The following is a 27,756-nucleotide window of genomic DNA, read 5'->3' as shown; positions in this document are numbered from 1 at the left end:
CTTATTTATCCATACCTCACCTATGCTATTTGTGCTTGGGGATCAACTGCAGCAACACACCTAAAGCCAATAATAACCCAACAAAAAGCTGCAGTAAGAATAATCACTAAATCCCATCCCTGGCAGCACACCCCCCCACTCTTCAAAGATCTAAACTTACTCTCAGTTCAGTACATCCACACTTACTACTGTGCAATCTATATCTACAGGGCCTTAAACTCTAATATCAACCTTGACCTAAAACGCTTTCTTGATAGTTGTGACAGAACCCACAGGCATAACACCAGACACAAACATCTCTACGACATTCCCCGTGTCCGACTAAACCTTTACAAAAATTCAATGTACGTCAAAGGCCCTAAAATCTGGAATACCCTACCTGAGAACTCTAGAACTGCAGACACATTCATCACCTTCAAAACTACCATTAGAAAACATCTTATCTCCCTGATACACCCCGTCAACTAACTACACGAATACCACCTGGTGGTTCACACTTACACTCGCTCACTCATTTGACCATAAACAGAAATATTAATCTCAGTCTTAAAATAATGAATCCTGTGATACTCCAATACTGAAACTATATACTGTGCCAAAACAAAAGCATTCACATTGCTAAACTCATAAACTAGTATTTAGTCACTTAGCCATAATACCAACTTACCTCATAATTTGTAATATTTTACAATTAAGAATAAAACTAAGTATGCCCGAAATACCTAGCCATGCTAAGCGTTCTAGTGGTACACTCTGTAATCACAATTTTACTACATGTAAACCAAACAATAACCAAATTTCTGTAAACTCAGCATTGTAGTCCATATAGAGAATAAACTTTGAATTTGAAAAAAAAAAAAAAAAAAATTAGAAAAAGTTACCGGGTGTGAGGAAAAAGTTTGTTAGATAGGAGTGGAATTATGAGTTGTGGTGGTGTAATTGGTTGTCTGGTAGTTGAACAACGTGTGCGCAGTGTTAGCTCTCCCCGTTCCCCTATTCTCCACCCAGTGGGAGTTAACATGAGACCCTCCTGTCGAGTTGACGTTACTTGGCTTTCTGCTTCCTTCAAGTCTGTAAGTACTGTGTTCTGCTTCCTTCAAGTCTGTAAGTACTGTGTTCTGCTTCCTTCAAGTCTGTAAGTACTGTGTTCTGCTTCCTTCAAGTCTGTAAGTACTGTGTTCTGCTTCCTTCAAGTCTGTAAGTACTGTGTTCTGCTTCCTTCAAGTCTGTAAGTACTGAGTTCTGCTTCCTTCAAGTCTGTAAGTACTGTGTTCTGCTTCCTTCAAGTCTGTAAGTACTGTGTTCTGCTTCCTTCAAGTCTGTAAGTACCGAGTTCTGCTTCCTTCAAGTCTGTAAGTGCCGAGTTCTGCTTCCTTCAAGTCTGTAAGTGCCGAGTTCTGCTTCCTTCAAGTCTGTAAGTGCCGAGTTCTGCTTCCTTCAAGTCTGTAAGTGCCGAGTTCTGCTTCCTTCAAGTCTGTAAGTACCGAGTTCTGCTTCCTTCAAGTCTGTAAGTACCGAGTTCTGCTTCCTTCAAGTCTGTAAGTACCGAGTTCTGCTTCCTTCAAGTCTGTAAGTACCGAGTTCTGCTTCCTTCAAGTCTGTAAGTACCGAGTTCTGCTTCCTTCAAGTCTGTAAGTACCGAGTTCTGCTTCCTTCAAGTCTGTAAGTACCGAGTTCTGCTTCCTTCAAGTCTGTAAGTACCGAGTTCTGCTTCCTTCAAGTCTGTAAGTACCGAGTTCTGCTTCCTTCAAGTCTGTAAGTACCGAGTTCTGCTTCCTTCAAGTCTGTAAGTACCGAGTTCTGCTTCCTTCAAGTCTGTAAGTACTGTGTTCTGCTTCCTTCAAGTCTGTAAGTACTGTGTTCTGCTTCCTTCAAGTCTGTAAGTGCCGAGTTCTGCTTCCTTCAAGTCTGTAAGTGCCGAGTTCTGCTTCCTTCAAGTCTGTAAGTGCCGAGTTCTGCTTCCTTCAAGTCTGTAAGTGCCGAGTTCTGCTTCCTTCAAGTCTGTAAGTGCCGAGTTCTGCTTCCTTCAAGTCTGTAAGTACTGAGTTCCACTCTTATTTATTGCTATACTATTTGAGTTGTTAATTTAACCAGATTTTATTTGTCTTATCTATTTTTTATGTAACTTTTGGTAATCGCCATTTCTTTAGAAGTCTTTCTGCTTATTTTGTGAGTGATTATCAGTCCTGGTTTGCAACCCCCTGTTTTTTCTATTTTATTCAGTCTTGTTTGTATCGAAGTCACTCGACTAGCGAGACAAGACTGGCAGTGGCATCTTGGTAATAGATCTGAAACACGAACGTAATTCTTCGGAACACTGCAGTGTACCACTACAACTGTATTTGATTTGTGTTCCTCCTTCTCTCAAACAAAGTCTGTTAAGTACCACCAGTTGACTGTAGGGTAACACTGACGTCTGTACATTCTCGGGCGGTAGTTTGTAAGAGCCACGACCACCGGTGGCTAGTCTCACACATCAGCTTCCAGTGGAAAAACTCCGAAGTTAATCTTGATGTAATTACCAACATCGGTACCTCGGTACCTGTCTGCTGTATGTATTAACTTTCTATAGTTATATATTCATTATTTGCTTCGGCTAGTAACGTTAGTTTTACATTTGATAAAGTTTTGCTTATCAATTCCGTTTAATTACATATTTCTATTTTCTTATGGGGAATAATATTCCCTTCAAATACTGAAGGTCTGAAGGGCACCTTCACACTAGGTGTTGGAAAAAAAAAATAAAAATGACGTCTAGGAATTCCATATTTGTGAAATTTATCGTAGTTTATCCTAATTGTCACAACACCATGTCTGAAACAACACAGAAAACCTGCATATGCAAAATTGAAACTTGTGATTCTTGTCCCATTTGAACTATTAACCCCTTAAGGGTTAATGGTTCAAATGAAAGTCTCTTGATTTGAGGTACTGGTTATGCTACAGTTCCCTGAAATGAGCCTAGATACCTTACATATCACCCCCCTACAGCCGCTGTATAATCCTACGGGTTTAGCGCTCCCCAATTAAAATTTAATAATTAACTTAGTCATACTGAGCTACATAGGGTTCTGTTCACATTGTATTGCCCAATCAGCCCTTTTAGTTAAATTATTCAAAATTACTTTGACCACATCTCAAGTTCATTTTTACTAGATCATCGCATTTGCCCGAAATGCTCTTGCATAATTAATTTCCTGCTTGTACACCTAAATGTCACCTAACTCTGTACATAGTATCGTCCTGATGTCTTAAATTCATATTCACCTGAAAAATAGCAATACAAAAGACTTCAATCCCTTGGTTCACATAGTTCACCTATATTTGGAACACTTGAGTTCTAGTACTTACCTTGAGGAACAACACTTACTGCTGTCTCCCTGTCAAATGTCATCATCCTTAAGGTTCTTTTTTTTTTTTGGTCAAACACCCTGATCCACTGAAGCAATTAGACTTAACATATTCCTCAAATTTCTGGGTTAATCTGTGGTAATAAAATCACTTCCTGTAGTTCAGAATGATGCAGACCTTTTCTTAAGTTTTCATTCATATTTGGCCTGGTGGCTAAAGCTCCCGCTTCACACACGGAGGGCCCGGGTTCGATTCCCGGCGGGTGGAAACATTTCGACACGTTTCCTTACACCTGTTGTCCTGTTCACCTAGCAGCAAATAGGTACCTGGGTGTTAGTCGACTGGTGTGGGTGGCATCCTGGGGGACAAGATTAAGGACCCCAATGGAAATAAGTTAGACAGTCCTCGATGACGCACTGACTTTCTTGGGTTATCCCGGGTGGCTAACCCTCCGGGGTTAAAAATCCGAACGAAATCTTATCTTATCTTATCTTGACTTAAGAAATCGTAATGACACGATTGCAAATAAACCATACCCCCGGCCGGGATTGAACCCGCGGTCATAGTCTCAAAACTCCAGCCCGTCGCGTTAGCCACTAGACCAGCTAGCCACAATAAGATTCATCCAACTAGGTATATTTCTACACCATAGGAAAGTTAGCACAGGCACCTCTGTGACCACAAATGCAAGTTTTTACAGACTAATCTCCAGCTAGCGTGGCCGTGACGAACTCTAGCTCAAGTCCCTTCACTGCCGTCAACATGACTTAAGAAATCGTAATGACACGATTGCAAATAAACCAAATAAACCAGGGACTTGAGCTAGAGTTCGTCACGGCCACGCTAGCTGGAGATTCGTCTGTAAAAACTTGCATTTGTGGTCACAGAGGTGCCTATGCTAACCTTCCTATGGTGTAGAAATATACCTAGTTGGATGAATCTTATTGTGGCTAGCTGGTCTAGTGGCTAACGCGACGGGCTGGAGTTTTGAGACTATGACCGCGGGTTCAATCCCGGCCGAGGGGTATGGTTCAGATAACTCCAATACTGAGTGGCATAGACTTCATCACCTTCATCTCGTGTACTGTTTTGTAGTTCTTTCTATTTCGTCAGTCGCCTAGTTCAGGGAATTCTCCTTCCTTTCTGGAGTTAATTTCTCCAATATATCAGTCATTGCCCTGCTATATTTCTCCATTGCCCTTCAAGTGTTAGTGGTGGACTCAAACTGCCTCTATTACTTTGGACTTTCTGATAATTACGGTATTTCATGTAATTACTAAAGTCCTGTGTGCAGGATTCCTGGTTCCACAAATGGCCAGTGTTTTCTGGCTATCAAAGCTTCTATGCTTCCTCTGTTATCCTTGTTTCTTAGAATCCAGTAGCCCTCCAGGAGTATCTCGTTTGATACTTCTGAGTTTTGTCCTCTTCAGGGGTGGGGGCTCCTTGCTGTGGCGGAGACTCGTGATCTGAGGACTTTGCCCCTTTGGTCTTCTTCCTCGGACCAAACCTAATTACCCCCCCAATCCTCTTATGCTGTCCCATCCTCCCTATCCCTCCTTTCCCATTCCTCTTCCCTTTTCTGTCTTCAGCCTCTGGGGTCGTTCTCTAAGGCATTCTAGCTCCTAGGTTGGGAGAAGGGTACCTTGGTTCATCCCATTCCGTTGAGGTCGCTGATGGAAGTGTAGGTTGCTGAGGAATTTCGATCGTCTGGAAATACTGATCCCTCTCCAGTCTTCTGAGGAGACTTCGGGTCCCGGTGGCTAAAGCACTTGTTTCCCACACGGAGGGCCTGGGTTCGATTCCCTGCAAGGTGGAAACATTTCGACGTGTTTCCTTACACCTGCTGTCATGTTCACCTAGTAGCAAATAGGTACCTGGGAGTTAGACTGGTGTGGGTCGCATCCTGGGGGACATGATTGACCCAATGGAAATAAGACAGCCCTAGATGACACACTGACATCCTTGTGTGGCTAACCCTTCGGGGCTAAAAATCCGAAGGGAATATTATCTTCGGGTGACGAGTGTAACCCTAGAGACCGCCTGTCGGATGCCAGGAGATGGTGGTCGAAGGAGGTATGCTTTGTAGCGGGTTTCCGACCGCCCTCTTCTGTCCAGAGGTGGCTCGGTTAACGTGATGTTTGCCACCTCAGCATTACTGGTAGTGCTGAAGTCCACTTGGGCATGGAAGGGGATTTACAGCTTTCATTCCTCCAAGGAGCTACCCCTACACTTTCCCCTCTCTCTCCCACCTTTTTTTAAACAGGAGTCCCAAATCCATGAAACTACTGCTTCTGGGCACCATTCTGTAGCAGCACCCTCTCATAACCCTTGTTACTGAACCATCCTTCAGATCTTTGTAATACCTCTGGTCCTTCCTCTAAATGGCCACGACCTTTCTCTGATGACACTGCTTAGAATGCCTCCCACTCTACTTACAAAAGACCAATGCGGCAATCGCTCTCTTTACATATTAGGCATCATGGTACACAATGGACTAAGTTTTTTCACTCTGCAGCAGACATCTTCCTCAGACATCTTTCTGATCATAGCAGAGGTAAGGTGCTCCTACGCCATGGTCGAAATATTCAATTTCATGCTCTTGAGTGGTGTACGCAGTCATGGTACAAAATTATCTTTTTCTCCTGACCAATAGAAATGCGATTCCTGTAAATTGAAACACCATTTTCTCAGTTCTTGTATAGTCGTTCTACTTTTTACTACTGTTCAGCGTAATTTTCAGACGTGGTGACATTCTGGAATAGCTAAACTCAGACTTCCCAATTCGCAAAGTAGACTCTGCCCGTGGGCAGACACTCTTCCTCTGCAATGTAGCTCGCTTAACTTTTGACTGCCATGAGATTGTCTTCGGTTTACATTCCGGAACAGTTTAAGTCTGTAAGTTGATCCCTACATCACAACAGTGTAGAAATTGGAGTATTGGCCATCCAGCGAAATATTGCAGGTCTACAGCAGAATGCCCAATCTGTGATGCTGACGATTATGCCAATAAATCTTGTCTACCTTCTTCTTTCCTCGATTGTAATGCCAGGTTTACTTAAATGAGAGAAATCAGTTGTCTCTGAGACAGAAGGCTTTACTTAGGCAATGACAGTCTCTCATCTATGCCTCCAGGGGAGACTTCCCGTATTTCTTATCCTCAGTTACTAAGAGGCCCCCCCCCCAACCTCTCGGGTACCAACTCAGTCTCTCCAGTGGCCACACCTTCCAGTCACCTCTGTATTTAACTTTTGCAGCCCTGGACTCGGAGGTCCCTATCTCGTCACCTTATACTGTTCACGAATCTTTCTTCTCTCTTTCAAGTTGTCTACAAAAAAACTCACAGCTCCTCCCCTTCGCCCCTCAACTTCTCCAAAGTCCAAACAATCCCGAAAGTGTAAATTTCCTCTAACCTTTCCTTCACTTATCCTACCAGGACATTTTTCCTTTCCAGTCTCTGTACCTGGTTCTTTACCTCTTACTAGCTGTTACAAGTGTGGAAGTTCATCCCCCTTCATACAGTCCCTCGTCTGTCCCCTCTCGAGTTTCTTCCTCGCCCATCCCCTACCAAGCTACTTCCTAAGTTAACTCTAGCCTATCGTCCCCCCTATTTTGGTAACTTCTATCGTCGTCCCAATCTTTACTTCCCCTCCCCCTTCTATCTCTGATGTAAATAACAAAAAGGCACAATACCGTGACTGGAACGATACACAAATAACCCGCACATAAAAGAGAGAAGCTTACGACGACGTTTCGGTCCGGCTTGGACCATTGACAAAGTGTGACTTCGTCAATGGTCCAAGTCGGACCGAAACGTCGTCGTAAGCTTCTCTTTTATGTGCGGGTTATTTGTGTATCTCTGTCTTAGGTGGCCCGGTGGCCTGGTGGCTAAAGCTCCCGCTTCACACACGGAGGGCTTGGGTTCGATTCCCGGCGGGTGGAAACATTTCGACACGTTTCCTTACACCTGTTGTCCTGTTCACCTAGCAGCAAATAGGTACCTGGGTGTTAGTCGACTGGTGTGGGTCGCATCCTGGGGGACAAGATTAAGGACCCCAATGGAAATAAGTTAGACAGTCCTCGATGACGCACTGACTTTCTTGGGTTATCCTGGGTGGCTAACCCCCCGGGGTTAAAAATCCGAACGAAATCTTATCTTATCTTATCTTATACAACGTCCTTGTCCTCTGAATCACTTGAAGCTATCTCTGGATGTATTGAGGAGACTAAATAACTGACTGATCCACCTCCCGTCGCTACTTTTCACTCTTCTACTCCATGTGCACAACTCTTTGCAGTGTCGCAGTCCTTCACTGCATACTAGTTTTCCACTGCCTCCACACTGCCTAACACTTCTAGTCTGTAGATTCTTATTACTTCATATTTCATGTATCCTTCTCTTCGCAAATCAGCTTATTTACCGTGGAATATCCAAGGCCTCAAAAATAATCCGGGTGAGTTTCAGGTATTGCTCTCCTAATCCCCTTCCCCCCGTTTGTGCTTGGTTACTAGAACCCCAATTACGCTGTTATCCATCCTGTCTCGGGCTGTTTTATTGTATTGGATTCTTTTTTTTTTTTCCCTGAAGGTGCATTTCTTTTATGCACCGGTATACCTTACCATCAGAACTTTGTTCATACTTGGCTGCATTACACTGCAGTAAGCACTGCTTGAATAAGTGGTATAAAGACTGTTCTTTGTATTTCTCTCCTTCTTGAACGTTATCTATCCCAGATGTTGCATTGGTTTCATTACCGTCACCACTTCTCTTACTTGCCAATTTAACGCTCATATCCTCTGGGGGTGGGGAAGGGTCTGTCACTTTCACGGCATTCAGAGGTTCTTTCTGCTTTTCTCCCCCTCCAATTTTGACCCTCGTACTCAATCTCTCTTGCATTGATCTGTTTACTCTTCATCAACGCTAAATTTTACATGGCCTGTACTCCCGGACTTATGACAGTGATCATTTTCCAATCCTCACTTCCCATTCGTATTCTCTACCTACTCGTAACCCAGTTGGCTGGCAATTTGACAGAGTAAATTGGGATCTGCACTCGTGTCAAACTGCTTTTAGTGAGGACCCTTCTTCGCCCTCTATTGCTGAGCTGTTGCATATTCTCTACCTCGGTTTTAACTTCGGCTTCACATTCTGTACCCAAACCTCAGGCAGGCACTCTCAGAAATGTCGGCCTTTGTGGTCTCCTTGTGTCTGCTTATGGAGTACATTTGAAGCTCTCTGCACGGGGCAGATATCTTTACGATAGATTCAGAGCGACTACTTGATTTTAAGGGGACGAGAGCGGTAACCCATTCTCGTCCCCCTGTGGGATTGTTTCTACCGTCACTTCGGCTTCCTCTGCGAGTGCAATCTGGAAAAAAAAAGTATGGAAACTGGCAAATACTCTCCAGACCTGGCTCACATTCTTTGGGTTGCCAGTGTCCTTATAGCAAACCCTCTTAAAGTTGCCACTGAAATTGGTAATTATCTTTTCTGTATCTCCCAGGGGTTCCATCTATGCCCCTCGGTTTCTTTCCTCCATATCTGCCAGAGAGTTAGAGCCTTTATAATCTTCTAGCAGAGAGGTTTTATAATGTGCCTTTTACACTTCTGGAACTAACATTTTCCACTTGCCGATCATTGACAGCTGGCCCTGACGGCATTCATATTCGTATGTTCTGGTATTTACATCCGTCAGCCCTTGCTGTCCTTTTACGTCTATTTAGTCTTATTTGGTTGCAAGGAGTTCTTCCCCAGCTGTAGAAACCTTGTAAGCCAGGTACTTCAGGACATGCCATCCACTATCGTCTCATTGCTTTTACTATTGAGGTTTGCAAGGTGATGGAACGTCTGACAGACGTCTGATAGGGTATTTAGAAATACAAAATAGTCTCTCCATTTGTCAATATGGCTTTTGTAAGGGCCGTTCTACTATTGACGCCTTACTCCTTTTAGATAATTGTTGATAATGCCTTTGGTTATAACTCAGTTATCGCCATCTTTTTTGATCTTGGGAAGGCATATCACACAGCTTGGAGGTATAACATCTTGGCCCAGGCACACTCCTTAGGTCTACGAGGCAATCTGCCATTTTTCCTTAAGAACTTATCTGAGTGACATTTCAGTGTTTGGGTTAATAATCTTTTCCCAGACTTTGTCCAAGCTGTAGATGTCCCTCAGGGATGTGTCCTGAGCACCACACTTTTTCTAATTGCTATAAATGATCTGGCATCTGCTCTTCCATCTTGCTCAGGCGCTGACTGTTGCCTCGTTAGTTTCTCTCCAGAATGCTGTCAACTGTTTCCAATTGGGCCACTACTCAAGGGTTTAAATATTCTAGTACTAAAACACTCCAAATTACTTTCACTAGCCACTCTATCATCTGATACCTGTATCGCACACATTCCTGAACGTGGTACTGTCAGGTTTCTCGGCCTTGTTTTTCACCATTGGTTATCCTGGAAACCTAACATTACCTCCTTGAGGGTAACTTGTCATAGCTGGCTGAACCTCCTTAAAACCCTCGCTCATCTTTCATGGGGGCTGATAGAATTCTCCCTGGACTGCATTCAGCCCTGATTTTATCAAAACGAGATTATGGCGACCAGATACATTCAACAGCCTCTCCTACAATTCTTCTAAACTTGATCTCATCCATCACTAGGGGTTATGTTTGTGCCTCGGCGCTTTTCCCTCTTCACCTGTTGAGAGCCTATATGCAGAGGCGAATATTCCATCTATGAACGATCGCCGTGCTGCTCATAGCCTCCACTATTTTGTTTGCTCTCATGACCTTCCTTCTTCAGACGTTAATCGAGGTTCATTTTTTGTTCGTCGCCCCTGTTTACTCTGTCCTTTTTCTGTCTACATTTGCTCTTGTCTTCTCTTCAGTTGCCCCCTTCATATGTTCATGTAGCTTCTAACTTTACCCTTTTTTCCTTGGGAGGTTCCGACAGTTCGTGTCTGTTCTTCCCCAGTCTTCCGAGTCTAATAAATGAGAGAGCATGTGTTAGACTCTGCTAGCATTTTTACAGCTTATCTGTACGAAATTCTAGTAGCAATTCGTGTTGCTGTGTCGCCATTTGTGGTAGTCTCAGACTCCCTTAGTGCTTTGCAAACTATAAAAAATTTGATTGCCTCATCACATGGTTCTTATAAAACTTTGGATACGCCGTATCTCTAGCAAAAACAGATATTGTTTTCTGTTGGGTCCCCAGTCATGTTTACGTACAGGGCAATGAACAGACAGACACTGCTGCACGATCAGCAGTTAAATATAGATGTGTTCCATTCAGACTACTTTGCTGCAATTTCTAATCACTTTCGCACCCATTGGCAACAACATTGATCTAATATGATACATAACATATTACATTATATCAAACCAAATTTAGGTTTCTGGCCATCTTGTCATCGATGCCAAGGTTGGGAGACTACACTCTCCCTTCGCATCGGCCACACTCGTCTTGCTCACGGATATCTCAGGGAGAGGCACCCTGTTCCATTCTGTTAGAATTGTCAGTTTGTTTTGGTTAGCGATATTCTCTTGGACTCTCCTGTCTATCAACAAGCAAGCAGAATTGACCTCCGTCATCACCGCTCTAACGACCTTTATCTTCCCTCCTTGTTGACGGACCCACCTTTGACTCAGACCCCATTTTGACTTTTTGCAGCAACTAATTTACTGTGAAAGTTAAGACACATGTGCAACATCTGGATATCTTTATTGTAGACGTTTCGCCATCCAGTGGCTTTATCAATACAGATTGTAGGACATAATAGGAAGACAGTAGAACTTTTGTATATAGTTCTACTGTCTTCCTATTATGTCCTAGAATTTGTATTGATAAAGCCACTGGATGGCGAAACGTCTACAATAAAGATATCCAGATGTTGCACATGTGTCTTAACTTTCATATTGTCGGTATTTTATACCTTTCTTGCACAACTAATTTACTGTACAAACTTTGATGCTTCCTCTTGCACTCCTCACAGCCCTAACTCTCCCTCTATGGTCCACTCCACCCTTGCTACTCTATAATCCTGCACTATCCTGCCCTGCTGTGCTATATGACCCTTGAGAGTTTTGTCTCTGCACTAACTGTAACATCAGGGTTTAACTCTGCTGCTACTACTTCGAAGTCTTCGTGTCCTGTGGGTAAGCTGCTTCTGGAGAGACTAGTCGTGTGTTCTCTGTGGAGTGTTTGGTAACTGAGAAACGAGTTTAAATAGTGGCAGGAGTCGGGTAGAAAGCCACGATGGTGGTGGTGGTCGTAGTACAGTTGTGGTGTGAGGGGTATAGTTTGAGAAGTACCACTCAATATTATTCCTATTTTCTTCTCCAGTCCCATAATTCTCTTTCTGCTTTTCCTCCTCCTTCCATTCCGTTTTGAAAGTGTCCATTTTGCTACATCTCTAATTTTTTTTTTTTCACTAGGCTCCTTATTTTTAACTTCAAACAATTCTCGGTGTCCTTGACTTTACCTCGACACATTTTCCTACCCAAGAAATATCAGATTTTTCATTAGTCTCACTAGCGCTTCCCATTACTTCCATCAGGTCTCTAATTTATTTCTCCTTCTGACTTTTTACTTTCCTCTTAGGTTAATTTTTTTTTCATTGAACCCGAGCACCATGTCCGCTACGTCTTTTCTCACCGAAGTTTTAATTGCAGCCTAAATTTCAGAGACGGTAACCATTTTTACTCCTGAGTATATGTTGGCTGCTCACCTCCATTGCTTTCTCGGTTTACCTTCATCACTGATTGCACGAGATGGATCCTTTTTCCTGCTTTACGAACCTCTTTTTATTCCCGAGTTCCTTCACTCTCTCACAACTTCCCTGTTACTTTCATTTTTTTGGCCATCAATTTCCATTCTCCTTAAACTATATCAATCTCTATTCAAGCTTCCTTTCTTGCTCATCAATTATCCTTAACTTTGCCTGCATAGCTGTGTGGTATATTATGTATAGTTTGTCTGGAGTCGGGATGTGTAGTGGGTGTGTGAGCTGGAGTGGTCGAAATAGTGTGAGTGGAATGTGTGTGGTTTTACTATTATGGGGACCGCTAAACCTGTAGGCCCTACAGGTTTAACTGCATAATCCCTACAGTGTAGGGATTATGAAGCTCCTGTGGAGGCGACGGATAGGAAAGCATTGAGGCTTAATTCATGAAACTGGAGCACAGATCCAATTTCCTAGATCAAGAGCCCCTAACCAGCATCAAGGAGCTTCCCTTGAGGGGGTATGTGATTTTTGTCTGGAAGAATGGGAACTATCAATTGCAGTTAAAGGACCGACCTAACTAGGACCAGTAACATAACTGCAAGACTGATTGTCTGGCAATGGTGGGAGATCTTGTGATGTTAATTCTACTCCTCTGGTGGTAGTACGAATCCCTACGTATTTTTTCAGCCTAGTTACCCTGCATTGCAGATAAAATAAATTGTTATAAAAGGCTAAAAGCCTTTTTTCACATCGTACACAACTCTGGGATAAATTTACAAGAATCATTCTTAGGTTGTATCTGGCTGCAGCAGCATCCTGACCCAGCCTCTGATAACCCCTTCCTCAGATAATCGGACACAATTATCTGACATCAGTTTTGTCAAATTCTTTCACTTGTAATATGCTCAGAGAAAATGCTCTCAAGATTTTCTCTTAATTGCCACAGGAAATAACCTCTGAAATTTGTTTATTTAAAAAAACTGTTACCAGACAAATGCTCGTCACTACCTAGAGTCTACCTGAAGGGTATTTAAGAGATCACTGCCTACAGGTACTGTAGTAACCTATATCTCGTTGCAGGTATCGAATCTCGGCTCCTGAGCCCGCCTCTCCACTGGCCACGAATGGGTTTCTTCTCTCCTGTTTGGGTGAGTCCTATCATACCTTTTCCTGAAGCAGTGCATGCATCATGTGTCTACCAGTTCCTTGTTTAGGTTCCACTTCTTGACTGAGGCTAAGAAAGTATATCCTAACATCCCTGTGACCCTTCCTTTTGCCCTCGTGTACCTCAGACTCTCCTGTCCAACAGGCTTGTCCTGTCCATCCAGTCAATTCTTTTCCGTATTTTAAATCTTATATTATATTAACACTGCTCCTTGAATTCATTAGCATCTCCACACAGCTTTAGAATTCAATTTTACCGCAAATCTTTGGACATTTTCCAACTTATTAATATGCTTTATCAGATGGGTTCCACTCGGGTGATGCTTACTCCGAGATGAGCCTAACAGATGATTAGTGTCAATGGTTTTTGCTGGGTTTATTGAATGTTACCCTTAAATGTGCATGTCTCTTGCTATGATCTAACTCGACTGATGTTCCTGGAATTACGAACTCAGTCTGTCAGCATGGTTTGTGGTCTTGGTTTCACGATCTCGTACTCGGATTTTTGTAACCTTTTTCTTCCCCAATTATCAAAATTTTACATTGACTGGGGATATATTTCAATGGTCATTCCTTTCCCCTCTTTCTCTCTGCATTCACTTACAAAAGGTCTCAGTGTGTGGCTGCTAGTACCAAGGGATCTAAAATATCCAGTATCTCCTTTATCAAGACATTACGGTGAATACAGGGTTCAGTCTCGCTGCTTCGTCAGCTTCTCCTTGACTATCTTTGACATACTGACACAAATTTCCTATCGTTACTCCAGTGTTTCCATCCCCATGTGGCTCCAGATTCTCCCAATCTATTTCCCCGGTGGTTCAAGTCACTTATTATTATTAGTTCTGTATTGCCTGCATGGATCTACTACCACGTGCATGTCTGTTGTCACATTACTCTCTTCGTCTCTTTGGGTCCCTCACCTCAGTGTCCATATTATGATCCTCGTTAGATTATTCCTCTCATCTCAAAAAATCCACAAGTTTATCTTTAGCAATGATTTAAGTTCGCGTAATCTGTCTACCTTTTCCTTTCTCATTAATTGATATCCTGCTGGGAGGATGGCATCTAATATCACCTCTATGACCTTAGTCTGCTAATGCTATGAGATCTGAGGATGCCTCCACTATCCACTCTTTCCATTCATCACTCTTGCTTGTTATTCCATCTGCATATATCGCATTTTTCAGTTTCCTTTCTGTTACTCTCTTTTGGGTTTATCAGATTCATGTTCACTTGGTCACTGACCATGTGTCATGAGAGTAATTGGTGGTGGTATAGGGGAATGTGGAGATGGGAGAGAAAGGTGAAGGGTACCACGTACCAACAATAACTTGCTTGATGGAAAGTGTCCACAAAATCTAGCTTGTGTAACGGGTCGTCATAAAATATTTACAAAGATTTATATCAGCATATTATAATTGTGCAGAGACGAGTGCCAATTATCAATTGTTCCGGTATTACCAGACTAAAGTGATACACTGAAAAATACATGTATTCAATATATTTTATGTATAAAATACATGTATAAAATATATATTGTATGTATACAATATATATTTTATGTATACTTTATTGTAGGCTGTTGTAGGCTGTCAGAAGTATCAGTTTATTATGAGCTGTAAGTTTTGTACTCCGTGGGATTGAGCTTCCAGATCGTAGGGCTGATAAATTAGGCACATGTGCAACTCTTGGGTATCTTTATTGAGGAAACGTTTCGCCACACAGTGGCTTCATCAGTCCATACGTAGGAGAAACTTGAACAGGAGGAGAATGAGGTAATCAGTCCCTCAACCTTGAGTCGATGTGTTCAGTCCATCAATCTTGAATAGAATACGGCATATCAGCGGAGAAGCAGCTTATAAACCGTATGGCAGGAGAGGTGCAGCAGTCATAGGTGGTGTCACATTTGTTCAATGTGGAAATAGGTCGTGCCCAAGAATTAGACAAGCGAAGAATTCCTAAGTATTAAGATCCCAAGAAGTTGCAGTGTCTGACAGGTTTGTAGATGAATGGTTCAGAGAACCGACATGTATCAACATGTCGGTTCTCTGAACCATTCATCTACAAACCCATCGTACGGCTGAGGAACTGTTTACAAGTCATCCTCGTCTTCCGCTCCTCTCTCCACTGTACTGAAGAAGGCACTGACTGGCGAAACCTTTCCAGGATAGATACCCAAGTGTTGCACAAGTGTCTTATATCAGGGATTAGCGCTGTATCCCTGATTCTAGAACATCCCTTATCCTTGCATTCTTCTGTCTTTCAGGGTTTTTCTTTTCCAGTTGTTACCTCTCCTTTACTGTTCGTTCTGATCAGGGCACTAATGTTTTTCCATACCCCTCTCATCAATGGTCTCACCCCTCAAGGAAGGTTCCTTGATGTTGGTCAGGGGCTCTTGATTTAGGGAATTGGGTCTGTGCTCCAGTTCCCCGAATTAAGCTTGAATGCCTTCCACATCCCCCCCCCAGGCGCTGTATAATCCTACGGGTTTAGCGATTCCCCCTTGATTATAATAATCATCAATGGTCTGGCTTTAAAATTTCCTCATGTCATTCCAGTTTTTTAAGGGGAACTTCACTAGTCTTGACTCGAGAAATCGTAATGACACGATTGCAACCAAACCATACCCCCGGCCGGGATTGAACCCGCGGTCATAGTCTCAAAACTCCAGCCCGTCGCGTTAGCCACTAGACCAGCTAGCCACAATAAGATTCATCCAGCTAGGTATATTTCTACACCATAGGAAAGTTAGCACAGGCACCTCTGTGACCACAAATGCAAGTTTTTACAGACGAATCTCCAGCTAGCGTGGCCGTGACGAACTCTAGCTCAAGTCCCTTCACTGCCGTGGCTAGCTGGTCTAGTGGCTAACGCGACGGGCTGGAGTTTTGAGACTCTATGACCGCGGGTTCAATCCCGGCCGGGGATATGGTTCACTAGTCTTGTCATGCATCTTGTTTACCTTCCAGTTTTCTGGAAAATTACCACCAGGCGTCACCGTTTGACCTCCTTCCAGCCTCAGGGTTTTTAACTGGGGATATCTATATCCCTTGGGGGTATGGGTAGCAGATAATCGGGGTAGGAGACTCTCTCTGAATTATTTTTAAATTCTTCAATTAAACTTTCAACTATTCTGTGTCTAGATATCCATATGTAAAGCAAAGCCACGGTACTGACATCTTCTTAAGTCGTACTGGTATGTAGTAAGACTGGTGGTGGTGATCGTGACGGTGGTTGGTGGTGGTGACCGTGACAGTGGTTGGTGGTGGTGGTGATTGTGACGGTGGTTAGTGGTGGTGGTGATCGTGACGGTGGTTAGTGGTGGTGGTGATCGTGACGGTGGTTAGTGGTGGTGGTGATCGTGACGGTGGTTAGTGGTGGTGGTGATCGTGACGGTGGTTAGTGGTGGTGGTGATCGTGACGGTGGTTAGTGGTGGTGGTGATCGTGACGGTGGTTGGTGGTGGTGGTGATGATCGTGACGGTGGTTGGTGGTTGGTCGTGATTGTGACGGTGGTTGGTCGTGATTGTGACGGTGGTTGGTGGTGATCGTGACGGTGGTTGGTGGTGATCGTGACGGTGGTTGGTGGTGATCGTGATGGTGGTTAGTGGTGGTGGTGATCGTGACGGTGGTTAGTGGTGGTGGTGATCGTGACGGTGGTTAGTGGTGATCGTGACGGTGGTTGGTGGTGGTGGTGATCGTGACGGTGGTTGGTGGTGATCGTGACGGTGGTTAGTGGTGATCGTGACGGTGGTTGGTGGTGGTGGTGATGATCGTGACGGTGGTTGGTGGTGATCGTGATCGTGACGGTGGTTGGTGGTGATCGTGACGGTGGTTGGTGGTGATCGTGACGGTGGTTGGTGGTGGTGGTGATGATCGTGACGGTGGTTGGTGGTGGTGATGATCGTGACGGTGGTTGGTGGTGGTGATCGTGACGGTGGTTGGTGGTGGTGGTGATCGTGACGGTGGTTGGTGGTGGTGGTGATCGTGACGGTGGTTGGTGGTGGTGGTGATCGTGACGGTGGTTAGTGGTGGTGGTGATCGTGACAGTGGTTGGTGGTGATCGTGACAGTGGTTGGTGGTGATCGTGACGGTGGTTGGTGGTGATCGTGACGGTGGTTGGTGGTGATCGTGACGGTGGTTGGTGGTGATCGTGACGGTGGTTAGTGGTGATCGTGACGGTGGTTGGTGGTGGTGGTGATCGTGACAGTGATTGGTGGTGGTGATCGTGACGGTGGTTGGTGGTGATCGTGACGGTGGTTGGTGGTGATCGTGACGGTGGTTGGTGGTGGTGACCGTGACGGTGGTTGGTGGTGGTGACCGTGACAGTGGTTGGTGGTGGTGGTGATTGTGACGGTGGTTAGTGGTGGTGGTGATCGTGACGGTGGTTAGTGGTGGTGATCGTGACGGTGGTTAGTGGTGGTGGTGATCGTGACGGTGGTTGGTGGTGATCGTGACGGTGGTTGGTGGTGATCGTGATGGTGGTTGGTGGTGATCGTGACGGTGGTTGGTGGTGATCGTGACGGTGGTTAGTGGTGGTGGTGATCGTGACGGTGGTTAGTGGTGGTGGTGATCGTGACGGTGGTTGGTGGTGGTGGAGATCGTGACGGTGGTTGGTGGTGGTGGTGATCGTGACGGTGGTTGGTGGTGGTGATCGTGAGGGTGGTTGGTGGTGGTGGTGGTGATCGTGACGGTGGTTGGTGGTGGTGATCGTGAGGGTGGTTGGTGGTGGTGGTGATGATCGTGACGGTGGTTGGTGGTGATCGTGACGGTGGTTGGTGGTGGTGGTGATGATCGTGACGGTGGTTGGTGGTGATCGTGACGGTGGTTGGTGGTGGTGGTGATGATCGTGACGGTGGTTGGTGGTGGTGATCGTGACGGTGGTTGGTGGTGGTGGTGATCGTGACGGTGGTTGGTGGTGGTGATCGTGACGGTGGTTGGTGGTGATGGTGGTGATCGTGACGGTGGTTGGTGGTGATCGTGACGGTGGTTGGTGGTGGTGGTGATCGTGACGGTGGTTGGTGGTGATCGTGACGGTGGTTAGTGGTGATCGTGACGGTGGTTGGTGGTGGTGGTGATCGTGACGGTGGTTGGTGGTGGTGGTGATCGTGACAGTGATTGGTGGTGGTGATCGTGACGGTGGTTGGTGGTGATCGTGACGGTGGTTGGTGGTGATCGTGACGGTGGTGGTGGTGATCGTGACGGTGGTTGGTGGTGGTGGTGATCGTGGCGGTGGTTAGTGGTGGTGGTGATCGTGACGGTGGTTGGTGGTGGTGGTGATCGTGACAGTGATTGGTGGTGGTGGTGATCGTGACGGTGGTTGGTGGTGATCGTGACAGTGGTTGGTAGTGGTGACTTTCAGTCTGGTGTAGGGGGTAGGGGGGCATAAAACCATCCACTGGGAGTCTGTAATCTTAATCTCTCCATTCATATATAATCAGCAACCTGATTATTCTTCCTGTTCCCTTTCCCTTCGCAGATGATTCTCTTTTGTTATCAGTTAATTCGCTGCTCCCCTATACAAACTTCCCTTCCCGAGTACCAGTAAGGTAGCTTTACCTACCTCTACCCTTCCTTCTATTCTCTATCTTACCTATTACTTCGTTTATCTTTACCACTATCTTAATATAATTATTAAGCATTTTCTCCACCTCTCACTCATCACGGGTTGGATATCGGCTGATGGCTTATAAAAACGGCTCGTGTAATTGAGACGAAGAATTTAGTGGCATAGTTTCCACCTATCTGAAAGCTGAATTTAGAATCTCGAACTCTCATTGGTACTCTCTGGTACTCAAAATAATCCTAATAAACAGAAATAATCAGATCCTTCACTTAGAGATTATTGTACTTCTGAATTATGTGGCTGCCAGTTTGTTCCTTCCGATCATGAGTTCTCTTCAGGTAGAGGCCATCAGGTCATGTTAAACCTACCATATGTAATTGGGTATCCCGTAGCTCTATCGCTACGCAGTCGCCTCGCACACTAAGGTCAGGGGATCGAATCTCCGGTACGGCTGGAAAACACTAGGGCGTGTTTCCATAACACCTGCTGTCCATGTTCACCCATCAGAAAAATGGGTACCTGGGTGTTAGTGGACTGGTGTGGGTGGCATCCTGGGTATTAGTGGACTGGTGTGGGTGGCATCCTGGGTATTAGTGGACTGGTGTGGGTGGCATGCTGGGTGTTAGTGGACTGGTGTGGGTGGCATGCTGGGTGTTAGTGGACTGGTGTGGGTGGCATCTTGGGTGTTAGTTGACTGGTGTGGGTGGCATCCTGGGTGTTAGTGGCATCCTGGGTGTTAGTGGACTGGTGTGGGTGGCATCCTGGGTGTTAGTGGACTGGTGTGGGTGGCATCCTGGGTGTTAGTGGACTGGTGTGGGTGGCATCCTGGGTGTTAGTGGACTGGTGTGGGTGGCATCCTGGGTGTTAGTGGACTGGTGTGGGTGGCATCCTGGGTGTTAGTGGACTGGTGTGGGTGGCATCCTGGGTGTTAGTGGACTGGTGTGGGTGGCATCCTGGGTGTTAGTGGACTGGTGTGGGTGGCATCCAGGGTGTTAGTGGACTGGTGTGGGTGGCATCCTGGGTGTTAGTGGACTGGTGTGGGTGGCATCCTGGGTGTTAGTGGACTGGTGTGGGTGGCATCCTGGGTGTTAGTGGACTGGTGTGGGTGGCATCCTGGGTGTTAGTGGACTGGTGTGGGTGGCATCCTGGGTGTTAGTGGACTGGTGTGGGTGGCATCCTGGGTGTTAGTGAACTGGTGTGGGTGGCATCCTGGGACAAAACTGACATAATTTGCGGGAAATGCTCAGCATAACAAGCCACTTTCTATATAGTAGTATGTCACTGATGTCAGCTATGATCTGTATACCTTGTACATGTACTTGTATACCTTGTACATGTACTGGTATACCTTGTACATGTACTTGTATACCTTGTACATGTACTTGTATATCTTGTACATGTACTGGTATACCTCGTTAGGTAAGACACATATGCAACAGTTAGGTATCTTAATTTCGAAACGTTTCGCCTACACAGTAGGCTTCTTCAGTCAAGTACAGAAAAGTTGATAGAAGCAGAAGAGACTTGAAGACGATGTAATCAGTCCATCACCCTTAAAGTTTTGAGGTGGTCAGTCCCTCAGTCTGGAGAAGAGCATTGTTCCATAGTATGAAACAATATGGAGAAGAAGTGACAGAATGGAGCCTTATATAGCGCCAGGAGGTGAGACGTAGGTCACTAGAAGAGGTAAGAACTCAGACGTAGGTCACCTCTACTAGTGACCTACGTCTCACCTCTTGGCGCTATATAAGGCTCCATCCTGTCACTTCATCTCCATATTGTTTCATACTATGGAACAATGCTCTTCTCCAGACTGAGGGACTGACCACCTCAAAACTTTAAGGGTGATGGACTGATTACATCGTCTTCAAGTCTCTTCTGCTTCTATCAACTTTTCTGTACTCGACTGAAGAAGCCTACTGTGTAGGCGAAACGTTTCGAAATAAAGATACCTAACTGTTGCATATGTGTCTTACCTAACAACCTGTCGGTATTTTATACCATTTTAATGTTCACACTGGTATACCTTGTACATGTACTTGTATACCTTGTACATGTACTTGTATACCTTGTACATGTACTGGTATACCTTGTACATGTACTGGTATACCTTGTACAGGTATACCTTGTACTTGTATGCCTTGTACTTGTATACCTTGAAGAATTGAGACACTTATGCAACACATGGGAATCTTTATTGAAGAAACGTTTCGCCACACAGTGGCTTCATCAGTCAAGTTCAAAGTAGAAATGGGTAAGGAGAGTAGAAGTTTGAGGTAATCAGTCCCTCAACCTGGAATCGATGTGTTCAGTCCATCACTCTCGCAGGAAGTGCAGCATAGGGCCAGAGATAAGATAAGATTTCGTTCGGATTTTTAACCCCGGAGGGTTAGCCACCCAGGATAACCCAAGAAAGTCAGTGCGTCATCGAGGACTGTCTAACTTATTTCCATTGTGGTCCTTAATCTTGTCCCCCAGGATGCCACCCACACCAGTCGACTAACACCCAGGTACCTATTTGCTGCTAGGTGAACAGGACAACAGGTGTAAGGAAACGTGTCGAAATGTTTCCACCCGCCGGGAATCGAACCCGGGCCCCTCCGTGTGTGAAGCGGGAGCTTTAGCCACCAGGCCACCGGGCTTATATACTGCGGTGAGATGAGTTGAAGCAGGAGGAGGCGGAATCACAGTGGGACCTGCCACTAGTGTAAGTAGGTCGTCGTCCAAAGGTTGGGCAAGCAGGAGGAGGCGGGATCACAGTGGGACCTGCCACTAGTGTAAGTAGGTCGTCGTCCAAAGGTTGGGCAAGCAGGAGGAGGCGGGATCACAGTGGGACCTGCCACTAGTGTAAGTAGGTCGTCGTCCAAAGGTTGGGCAAGCGTTGAAGTCTTTGTGCCAAGATCCCATGATGTTGCAGTGTCTGGCAGATGTCGGTTTTCTAACCCATTCATCACATCTGCCAGACACTGCAGCATCATGGGATCTTGGTACAAAGACTTCAACGCTTGCCCAACCTTTGGACGACGACCTACTTACACTAGTGGCAGGTCCCACTGTGATCCCGCCTCCTCCTGCTTCAACTCATCTCACCGCAGTATATAAGTACGGTGGCCTGGTGGCTAAAGCTCCCGCTTCACACACGGAGGGGCCCGGGTTCGATTCCCGGCGGGTGGAAACATTTCGACACGTTTCCTTACACCTGTTGTCCTGTTCACCTAGCAGCAAATAGGTACCTGGGTGTTAGTCGACTGGTGTGGGTGGCATCCTGGGGGACAAGATTAAGGACCACAATGGAAATAAGTTAGACAGTCCTCGATGACGCACTGACTTTCTTGGGTTATCCTGGGTGGCTAACCCTCCGGGGTTAAAAATCCGAACGAAATCTTATCTTATCTGTGGCCCTATGCTGCACTTCCTACAAGAGTGACTTACTGAACACATCGATTCCAGGTTGAGGGACTGATTACCTCAAACTCCTCCTCTCCTTACTCATTTCTACTTTGTATTGGACTGATGAAGCCACTGTGTGGCGGAACGTTTCTTCAATAAAGATTCCCATGTGTTGCATAAGTGTCTCAATTCTTCAACTTGTCGGTTTTCAAAACCATTCATCTCTTGTATACCTTGTATATGTACTTGTATACCTAGGACATGTCTTAATGATCAGCTCTTTGAGATGTTGGAGTATGGTCGTACCTATGACGTACCTCGACGTATCGACCCGGGTGTGGTCGTACATATGACGTACCTCGACGTATCGACCCGGGTGTGGTCGTACCTCGACGTATCGACCCGGGTGTGGTCGTACCTCGACGTATCGACCCGGGTGTGGTTGTACATATGACGTACCTCGACGTATCGACGCGGGTGTGGTCGTACCTATGACGTACCTCGACGTATCGACCCGGGTGTGGTCGTACCTCGACGTATCGACCCGGGTGTGGTCGTACATATGACGTACCTCGACGTATCGACCCGGGTGTGGTCGTACCTCGACGTATCGACCCGGGTGTGGTTGTACATATGACGTACCTCGACGTATCGACCCGGGTGTGGTTGTACATATGACGTACCTCGACGTATCGACCCGGGTGTGGTCGTACCTATGACGTACCTCGACGTATCGACCCGGGTGTGGTCGTATCTCGACGTATCGACCCGGGTGTGGTTGTACATATGACGTACCTCGACGTATCGACCCGGGTGTGGTCGTACATATGACGTACCTCGACGTATCGACCCGGGTGTGGTCGTACATATGACGTACCTCGACGTATCGACCCGGGTGTGGTTGTACCTATGACGTACCTCGACGTATCGACCCGGGTGTGGTTGTACCTATGACGTACCTCGACGTATCGACCCGGGTGTGGTCGTACCTATGACGTACCTCGACTTATCGACCCGGGTGTGGTCGTACCTATGACTTACCTCGACTTATCGACCCGGGTGTGGTCGTACATATGACGTACCTCGACGTATCGACCCGGGTGTGGTCGTACATATGACGTACCTCGACGTATCGACCCGGGTGTGGTCGTTTCACTAGTATTCAGTCATTTCATATTTCACTGTACATTTCACTACTGTTCCACTTAAGACTTACTGTGTTACATATGCTGTCAGTGCCCAGGTTCAGTTCTCTTACTGGCCAGAGTTCTCTTACTGGCCAGAGTTCTCTTACTGGCCAGAGTTCTCTTACTGGCCAGAGTTCTCTTACTGGCCAGAGTTCTCTTACTGGCCAGAGTTCTCTTACTGGCCAGAGTTCTCTTACTGGCCAGAGTTCTCTTACTGGCCAGAGTTCTCTTACTGGCCAGAGTTCTCTTACTGGCCAGAGTTCTCTTACTGGCCAGAGTTCTCTTACTGGCCAGAGTTCTCTTACTGGCCAGAGTTCTCTTACTGGCCAGAGTTCTCTTACTGGCCAGAGTTCTCTTACTGGCCAGAGTTCTCTTACTGGCCAGAGTTCTCTTACTGGCCAGAGTTCTCTTACTGGCCAGAGTTCTCTTACTGGCCAGAGTTCTCTTACTGGCCAGAGTTCTCTTACTGGCCAGAGTTCTCTTACTGGCCAGAGTTATCTTACTGGCCAGAGTTTCACTTGATTCACTGCAGGAATCTATTCGGAAAAAAAGTGAGCTTAATGCTGGACGATATCGCTGAACGTCCGTACAAGATACGAAAAAAAGAGAGCTGGAAAGAGAGCTGGAAAGAGAGCTAGAAAGAGAGCTAGAAAGAGAGCTGGAAAGAGAGAGAGAGAGAGAGAGAGAACGAGAAAGAGAACGATAACGAGAGAGAACGATAACGAGAGAGAGAGAGAGAGAGAGAGAGAACGAACGAGAAAGAGTGTTCTTCTAACTTTACTAGTTCGTGGTTTCGGGTATGGTCTCAGCTCCTGACCCCGCCTTCTACTGGCCAGTTTCTCTCATATTAACTTCCAGGTGTGGCCTCGTGTTACTGAGAACGACCTTTCAGACTTACCCTCTCCACCCTGCCAGTCTTTAAGTATTTTCTAAGTTATAATCATCTAACCTCTCAATCTTCAAATGGAAATTGAAATATCACATTGTATAGCTTACAATGTATGGTTTATATATTATGAAATATTAAAAAGACCACTAGCCTAGAAATGTCATCAGGTTTAACTCATTTCGCCTCAGTTCCTGATCAGCCGGGCTGTGGCTCGTACGTTGGTTTGCGTGCAGCCAGCAGCAACAGCCTGGTTGATCAGGCGTTGATCCACCAGGAGGCCTGGTCACAGACCGGGCCGCTGGGGCGTTGACCCCCGGAACTCTCCCCAGGTAAACTCCAGGTAAACAGGTCTTTCAACTTGGCTCAGAGACAAGACTCAGTGCCAACCTTTCCACTTGTTCCACTGGAACAATACATAAATAACGTGCATCTAGGAGAGAGAAGCTTAGAACGACGTTTCGTTTGGTAAGAGTTGTGGATGAGTGGAACAAACTCCCGAGTACCGTCATAGAAGCTAAAACGTTGTGTAGTTTTAAAAATAGGTTGGATAAATACATGAGTGGGTGGGTGTGAGTTGGACCTGACTAGCTTGTGCTACTAGGTTGACGTGTCTGACCTCACTAGGTCAAGGCATTGGCTTAAGTCGGTGGGAGAATTGGACCTGCCTCGCATAGGCCAGTAGGCCTGTTGCAATGTTCCTTCTTTCTTATGTTCTTAACTCTTTGCTTGACGTGTTCCTAAGGTGATATGCTTGGACTTACTCTCAGCCAGAGGTCCGACTCTTTCATGTAAATTTGCAGCCTCTGTACTCCCTTCCCTGTTTTCTTTGCCCTTTCTCAAATTTCCTAACACTGCATTTGTTGGGGCTAAATTCTAGTAGCCACTTAAACCAGTCCAGCAGCTTATACAAATATGCTCGTAGTCTTGGCGTTTTTGTTAATTTTCTAGTTATTTATTCCAGGTCAACTGCAACGCACATATTTAAACTTATTTCGTCATATTCACGTACATACGAAATGGTACTGGTCCGTGCTGAACCTTGTGGTACCCCAGCCGTTACTCTTGCCCATTCCGACACCACCTCTCTGACATCAGCGTGCTGTTTCCATCCTGTTGAGTATTTCTTGATCCACTGTAGAGCTTTCATTGTTATTCCTGTTTGCTCGTCTAGTTTTGGTCTCGTTAGCGTGTTACTGTATTGAAAATCTTGTTGCCCAAAAAATATTTAGTCTACTCACTTTCCTTCAGAACTTTCGTTATTTTATCGTAAAAGTTTGGCAGGTTTGCACAACATGATTTACCACTTCTAAAGCCGTCCTAGCTGTTGTTTACGAAGCCTCTCACTTACAGCTGCTCAGCTATATTTCTGCTGATGTTCTTTGTATCCTTGCATATTATGCATGTCAACACAGGCTTTGAGTTTAATGCTATCCATCTGTCACTTTAAAACATCAGGATTACCAGCGTTGTTTTCCACTCCGGCAGCAGTTGTATTTCAGTTGATTTCTTGAAGATCTTGGCGAGTGGTTTAGCAGCTATTTTGCTCCCTCTGGATCCGCGGGAAAATGTTGTCGTATCCCTTTACCTTTGAGGTATCTAGCCTTTTTATCATTTCTTCACTGCTTCTCTTGTGAGAATTATGTCTAGTACTCGTTAGTGCACTCATCATCTCTGACTGTCTTAATGTTTCAGTTTTATCAAAGAATCTCTTAAGCTTACTTTCAGCTCCTGTGCATATTTGCTTCTGACTCATTTGCTTGCATCATTGTTCTCTGGCTTTCATTGCTTCTCTTGCACTTTTAGCCTTTGCTTTCCTGCCGCCTTTGGGCAAAATGTGAACTCAAACTATTCTTGCTTGTTCTTCTGGTTCTGTGAGTGAATTTCTCCAGTTTCCCGACGTTTCTATAGCAGTTTCCTTAGTGACTGCTTCATACATGTGTTGTCTCTTCTGAAGTTAAGTTTGTCACTTCTTTCAAGCTCTATTCTTTCTACATTCACCTCCATATGAAATTCAAACCTCTATTCTATGATGGTTGGCACCAAGGGACATGTATCGTCTCCTGCACCGAAGTCGCTTAAAATGAATAAGGTCTATTCTTGTTGATTCATCGCCTCTTCAAATGTATCCCTGAGATGCTGACTCTAATTTTGGTCTCAGACCACACTGTGGTCTACACACACACCTGGACTCGGACCACTTAACCTCAGGTACACGTAAACTTGCACTTCTGCACTGCTCATGCGGTTATATACATGGGTTGCACTGCAAATTATGCTTCTCTGCAAAAAAATCGACACTACGGCATTCACGAACATGTGAGAACACAAGTAAAGGAACACTGAGAGAATGAACACGTGACATATCTTCTCTGAATCGTTCTGGAAAACATTGAATACAAATTGCCCACTGTGAAAGTAATACTGTTGATGCGGCATCGATATGGCAAACGTCAGACATACGTCCTGTGGTAATGTCGGGCAAACGTCCAGGATGGCATCAGAGGTGACGTCGCGAGGTGACATCTTGGAGTGACTTCAGGCAGCAGACATCAAGTGGCTTTGGGCATCTTCTTTGGTAACCCAAGTGGCTAGTTGCACATAGCTTGTAGATCCACACATGGCTTCGAGTGACCTCGGGCACTCGGATACACAGCTCTAGTGAGAATTCACACTGAATTTACAGAGAAAACAGCGATGAGGGAGTGGTGGTGGAGAGTAGTGTTACGGTAGGAGTGTTCTGGCGTTTGGTGAGGGACAAAGCATGGCTGCTTCCTCCTTCCTACCCACAAACGCAGAGGATATGGCAGCTTCTACAACACTGGACCCAGGAAACACTTCAAAACTCGCCTCTGACTTGATGAAATACCCATGCTGAACTGAACACAACAGCAGCGACATACAGGTGATGCTGAAACGTGACTTGAAAACAACGTAGGACGCTGTGGAGTCTCAGGAGACACCACTAATATTTCTAAGAAATTAGGCTAATATTGGCCTGGATCCTGCTTGTGCCTGTGTCTGGATGCTGAGACTTGCAGACATGACATTACGATAACTCGTTGAGAAATGGATGCTGCTTCTACGAGGTGATGGAGTGTGACCACCACTGCACCAATATTAACAATTCTTGAGTGTATAGGTCTGGTAGCGGGACTGAATGATAAGGCTTCAGAAGATTTGTGTAGTTCTATCGGTTCTTGGTATGCAGGCAGTGTGTTGTGGCGGTCCAGAGGGTCATGCCCGCGAGGGAGAGAGTAGGTTTGTCTCTAAGCTGCCTGATGGGAGTGTGAGGCAGAGAGCGTAGTGCAAGCAGAGATTGGTAGGCCTATTACCCTGCTAGATACCAGCACTGGTGATGCGAAATATAAAGGATAGCCTGAAGCAAAATATAAACCCAACTGGGCATACATGTATGCTTGGAGATAGTTGAACAGTCTTGAGCCCCTGACACTTATTGTTGTCTCTGTGTACTCGTGGCGCCCCTGCTT

At 45.5% G+C, this 27,756-nt stretch overlaps 1 long non-coding RNA gene across 1 annotated transcript in view; it reads left to right on the top strand.

The window, feature by feature from the left end:
* The first annotated feature begins 13,153 nt into the window (after positions 1–13,153).
* Positions 13,154–27,756, top strand: part of LOC138855491 (uncharacterized) — a 239,203-nt gene continuing 224,600 nt past the window's right edge. Inside the window, exon 1 of the long non-coding RNA XR_011394739.1 lies at positions 13,154–13,221. This is a non-coding gene — a long non-coding RNA (uncharacterized lncRNA). The remainder of the gene's footprint in view (positions 13,222–27,756) is intronic.

This window comes from Cherax quadricarinatus, chromosome 96 (genome assembly GCF_038502225.1).
Source record: "Cherax quadricarinatus isolate ZL_2023a chromosome 96, ASM3850222v1, whole genome shotgun sequence".
Classification (NCBI taxonomy): domain Eukaryota; kingdom Metazoa; phylum Arthropoda; class Malacostraca; order Decapoda; family Parastacidae; genus Cherax; species Cherax quadricarinatus.
This window is presented reverse-complemented; position numbering and strand designations above follow the sequence as displayed.